The following is a 6,153-nucleotide window of genomic DNA, read 5'->3' as shown; positions in this document are numbered from 1 at the left end:
TATATATATATATATATATATATATATATATATATATATATCTGTGTGCTTGTGTGTGTATGTATGTGCTGCCTTTCCTAAGGGCTTAACAAAACCTTTCAGTCTTGCAATTAACATGAAAAAATCCCAAATACAGTTATTTCTTTGAGACACTGGCATGGACTGTGTGCTTTGGACTGAATCAATTAATCAAAAAATACTTCAACCCAACACGATATGTGCTGGATTTTAATATTTATTTACTTACTTACTTACTTACTTGTCGTTCTGATTGGGAACGGCTAGAAAGAACGACACTGGACTCTCAAGGGAGTCACAACACGAGAATTCTTCTAGTTTATTGCTTTAGCCTTGTCTTATAGACAGATACGTGGAAAGGTACAGAAAAGAAACTCTTATTGGTTAACAAAGTGCTACATCACCATCATTGGTCAGGGGCACTCTGCCCCCCTGACTGTCTCCTGCAAGGAGAAACAAGAAGCTGCAAAACAACACCTGCAAGGCTGTTTAGTGTCTCTGAGAATTGTTTTAATTCCTTCTCATATTTTTCTCAGGATACTTTCTCAGGCAGCTTGAGGAGCCATGCGGCCTGCAATTTGTACAGGCACTGTGGTTCAGATTTAACATCCATACTTACTTACCTATTTTATTTCTCTGCTACCTTTCATGGGTTTTACACCTGAGCAGAGGTCTGTAATTTACAACCTCACTGAACCGGTGGTGGGTTATGGGTGCCAAATATGAACAAAAGCAGGGAGCACAGTGCCTGTGGAAAATCAGTCTCACCTGAGAAAGTGGCCTGGGAAATCATAAGGAGGAATTAAAACAATCCTCAGAGATAGAAAACAGCCTTGCAGGTGCTGTTTGTCTGTTCCTTGTTTTCTTGCAAGAGAAGGTCGAGGGGTGGTGAACCCCACTGACCAGTGATGGTGATGTGTTTGTTTACTAACCAATAAGAGTTTTACCTTTCTGTACTTTCGTGTATTGGTCTATAAAAGAAGATCTGAGGTAATAAACCTCGCCCGCCTCTCAACACACCAGAGAGTCCGTGTGGAGCTCCTGGCCGTTCCCAGCAGTCCGACAGTGGTTTTTCCCCGCTTTGGCCAGGCACGCAGGGTTTTCCAGCTGGGGCAGGGGGAGCTGTGACCCCTGGAGCTGTACAGCAGGGGCAGAGCCTGCGGAGGCAGCGCAGCCCCAGCCCGGCTCCCCGAGCCGAAACTCCGCTCCGCCGCCTCTAGAGGGGAGCAGATCCCCGCTCTCCGCCGGAGCCCAGAGCCCCAAAGCCCCGGCACGGCCCCCGAGCCCGGGAAGCATCGCTGCTGGCCGGCCTGCGGGAAGCCCTTGGCAGCCCTTGCTCCGGAGGCAGGCGGGGGCTCTGCGGCATCAGCGGGGAGCGCGGCCGCGGGATGCGCTGGGCAGGGCTGCCCGCAAAACCCGCCCAGCCAAAATTGTCCTGTCCCCGCAGCCTCCTCCGCTGCCACACCACAAAGACAGCTCGTGCTCGCCTGTCGCACCCTGCAGACAAGGCAGGGAAAAAAGAAAAATAGATTCAGACCTCATTAGATTAAAACCTAATTAAGACCTAAGCATGCCTGCTTGCCTCATGGGCACTCTGGGAGTGAAGTTTTGAGATAGAAATTTGGGTTATTGTAAGCAGGGGACATGACAGCTGGAATTAACATTTCAAAATTCCTTCTTCAGGGTATTTTTGTGCTTTTGCTGATCCTCTTTGCACTCAGCTTTTTTTTTTCTGGATCTTTTGGCATCAATGTGGGAGATTTACAGCTTTACATTTATTTCATTAAGACATGAGCAGAACCAAGGAACTCAGTTATATTCCTAGTGAGAGCTTCATATTTAGCAGTTCTCTGACCTGCTTCTGGACATAGTTACATTTCAAAACAATGATTTTTATCCACAACACAAAGATTTCCCTCCTTAATCTCTGTACCTGACTCTTCAGCTGATTCCTTTTTCAAAGCTCATGAATTACCTTGCAGAAAACAGAGCAGACCTTTGGCTGCATTCATTCCCTTCTGCTAAGGATCCTGATCTTCTAGGCTGAAAATCTCAGTTACAGAGAATGAGAGGGCTGGTGAGTTGCAAAAACTCACAATATCCCTCTTATATTTGCTTTTTTGATCTTGAAAGGCCAAGAAGACACATTGTAGTCAGCAACAGCAAAAATTCCTAGGCTTGCTAAAACTCTTCCTAGAAAGCAAAATAATCAGAGCATTTCTAAGTACTCCCTGGTTTACTTTAGAATTGCTGCTTTATGACCATAAGCACTTGTTTGGATGTGAAAAGTGACTTGAGGTAAACAGAAATCAAATAAAGATAAAGGTGGTCCAATATATTATAATTATTGCTGATTCCATGGAACCTATAATTGTAGTTAAGGTTTTAAAGTATTTTACTTTATATAGCTTGTTGGATTAAGTCATAATGAATGTAGAAGAGGGTAGAACAGCTGAGGAAAACCGTACACCTTTTTTCACTCCTGTGCAAAAGGGCTTTGAACCCTCTGAATGAGCTGCAGTCAACACCTGAGCTTCAGATAATATGTTCACTTCAGTTACTAGTTCCTTGTTGGAGCAATCCAATTTTTTTTCCAGAGAGAAAAGTCTAGAAGATGCTGGGGATGTTCAGCCTTTTCTGAGCTGTAAGACAAAGTTGGTGGCCTGTATGATTCATCAATGTAGTTTTGCTTGTTTGAGGACAAAAACCAAATTAAATATCTGCTCTGGTTCTGAAGTAGTTTATGGGATTCTGGGATGACATAAGTTCCTTGCCAACAGCTAATTTCACAGGAGTCTATTCTAACATCTAGACCCTTCTGGGGTAGAAGTCACATCACTGAACGTCGCTGGGTCTGACTCCTGTGCATGCTCTTGTGCTCTGTATTTATCCTGCTAATTACCAAAACCTTTTGGGTCCAGGCAGGGGTGTCACAGCTGAGCCAGTTACCCAACCTGCCTCTCTGTGGCCCCACTGGGGCTTGCGAGGAGAGGTGACCTGGCAGGCTCACACATTGGCCTCTTGGCATGGAGAGCAGTGAAGTTCTGGCGACAGGGCTAAAACACAGGGGAAAAAAAACATTCTCTTGGTTCTGGGAGGTTCCCTGTGGTTTGTGAATCCTGTGGCCAGCTGGGAGGGGAGAGGAGCAGTAAGACCCTCATTTTTCAAACCCAAGAGAAGTGTGGTCAGGCAAAGGAAAATGCAAATTTCCATGATGATTAAAATCAAAGGTAAATTGACTGTGGAGAACAGCTCTTCCACAAAGTCCTGTCAATCTCTGTATCTTGTTATGGTCAGTGATAATCAAAAGACTAAATTCTGGGAGGAGTAATCATATTTTTAGTATGAGTAATCATATATTACACAATGAGTAATATATAATATATAATCATATTTTTGGTATGAGTAATATATATTACACAATGTATTATTGTAATATATATTACACAATAACAATTTCTATTAGAAAGGAAAAAAATCTGTAATTTCTGTTTCACACGTTTGGAGAAACTTCTTTTCTCCGCCCCCCCCCCCCCAAAAAAAAATCTTGCTTAAAATCAGAATAAAAATATCAAAATTGCTCTTGACACAAAATACTTTGAAAAGACACCCACAATAAACTTCAATATTTTTGCATTGACTTCAGTGCTCACAGTTTGGGCTATTTTGTTATTTTTCTAAAGTCAAAATATTACAGCTGTATTGAAGTGCTTTGACCATAGAATAGCATCAAGCTGGTGAAATGAATTATTCTGATATTTTTCCACTGAGCTACTTAGGTAAACTGTTTATCTTAGTGAGTCTTCAGAAACAAAGAACCAGCAACAGGCTGCAGAAGGATGCAAGGAGGAAGATCACATTGTGGAGCCAGAGAAATAAATGGAGTGGAAGGTTTTTACATTTACAAGAGCTTTTTACTTAACAGTTTTAAAGAACTTTGTGTGGGAAGGAAAGACACTTTAAAAATAAGCATTGCTAGGATTCCCTTTCTGTGCTGTCTTTATGCTGCCACAAAATATTTTGGGTTGTAACAAAGAAGGGAATGCAGGAAGGGTAAAACCAGACTTTTCTTCTCATGTTCAGGTCCCAGCAGCTTCCTTGTCCTACCTACAAGCCTCTAACATCTATGTTGGAGTTAAAACTGATTTTTACAGTTTATGACAGTTGTCTTACCCTAGAGAAGGCAGCCTAACACCTACACACAGAACACATCAATAAAAACCTGTTGCATTTCCACAGGCTTCAGTTCTCCTAGCTCTTTACTGGCTATTCTAATAGCCAGTCATACACTAAATCATGTATATTAATCAGTGGCACACAGGCTACTGGCTCCAGCATGCCCTGGGCCATTAATGCTCTGCTTGCAGGGGAAAGAACTGTTTCCATCCACTCGTTTTTCTGCAGAACTAAAAAGTGTTCTGTTTCATCTGGAATCACTGTCAGAACACACTGATGTCCTTCACCCCACCTGCAAGGGGGCTGAGCATCAGAAGATTGCCAGGGAGCTTCATTCCCTGAAGGATTTAATGCTGCTGCTGTACATTTAAGCCTGCAGGCTTAGCAGCAGTTGATATTTTTCTCAACACATGATTTTAAAGGCCTTAAAAACATCAGCTCAGTTTGTCTTTCTACCCTTCTGAACAGGACCAAATATCTATGTTGCAGGAAAACCTCTGCCAAATTTTTCCTCCCTAAAGCCACATATACCTATTAAAAATCACTGTCCTTCATAGCATTTAGGGCTTAATATTTTTCATTCTCCACTACCTTTTAATTTGAGTCCTCCGAACAATGTTAACTTTCCAAGACTGTAATGCAATACATTGTTACTGTAAAAGATAGAAGTGCAGCTTGTTATTTAAACTAAGGGCCTCACTCTGCCAATAAACATCAAAGTATGTTAAAGTAGATACAAACACAATGCAGATGCCCTGAAAGGCATTTTGTATTGTCAGAGGAACGGGATGAGGCCTTTGTAGGGCCTTTGTAGAGTCTCACAGATTTATAGTAATTTGATTTTTTTTCTTCAAAGCCCCAAGTCCTAACATCATACAAATGTAAAAGAAACAGCTTTCAAAGAAGATTAATTTCTAGCTTTTGTGTATGCAGGCTATCATTTTTCAAAAGTATCTTAGAACCAGGTTGTCTATTACAATATGATTATAATTAGCTCATTTTAGGGGCAACATTGCAGCATGGGGGTTTTTTCATATTATAGCTGAAAAAAAACCTTTTGAAAATACTTGAAAATATTTTCTTGTGTAGTGATCTTAAGGAAGATTACAGTGAGGGTAATACATTCATTCTGATGTAAATATAACATTTTAAACTGTATAACTCCTCTAAAATATTGATGCTGAATGCTAATTATAGTGATTCTTGTTTTCGGTGGGCTAACATAGATTATGTCCCAGGAAAAAAGCTGGAGAGGAAGACAAGTTCAGACCCAGAGACAGAGAAACCATGCTGCTTACTTGCTGTTTACAGCTTTCCATCAGAAAAGGAATGGCAAGCAATTTTGAAAGGCCAAGAAGTTGTTAGGAAAAAAGCAGAAGCCGTGGCACTGTCCACTGGTAGAAGGGACACCAATACTCCCTGGGAGTAAATTCCTACCAGTGGTGGCCAGACTGCAAACTTTAGTATGTTGTTACAAACTCTGCCTTTTCCATCTCAAGTAAATTCATAGCTGTTCAATCTCATGTGTGTCTTTAAACAGCTCTGTAGAAATGGACAAAGGAGGTAGATTTTCAATAAAAGTTTATGGACCAGTATTATGGCAGAATACAGAAGCTGTGCCAGCTGTCATTCCATGGTACAGTTATATATGACATTGCATGGAAGAATAAAAAAAAAAAAAAAGAAAATTAAAGGAAAACAAAGAAAGAAAAAAAAAGAAGAAATAAAGTAAAAGGAAGTAAGGGAGTTTTCTGCACTCTGGTAAAATCCCTATTTAGTGCAATCCATTCTCTAAAATGCTGTAGAGTCTGGAAGCTATGCTGCCTGATTCTCTTCTCTGTTATTCCTATTTGTATGATGCAATTTGCTGGCCAGACAAGCCTGACTGGGGCATCCAGCAGGGCTGGGAGTGGACAGTCCGTGCTGGAGTGCTGCTGGATGCAAAGGAGTAAGCATTAG

Source organism: Cyanistes caeruleus, chromosome 6, assembly GCF_971803275.1.
Source record: "Cyanistes caeruleus chromosome 6, bCyaCae1.hap1.1, whole genome shotgun sequence".
Classification (NCBI taxonomy): Eukaryota; Metazoa; Chordata; class Aves; order Passeriformes; family Paridae; genus Cyanistes; species Cyanistes caeruleus.
This window is presented reverse-complemented; position numbering follows the sequence as displayed.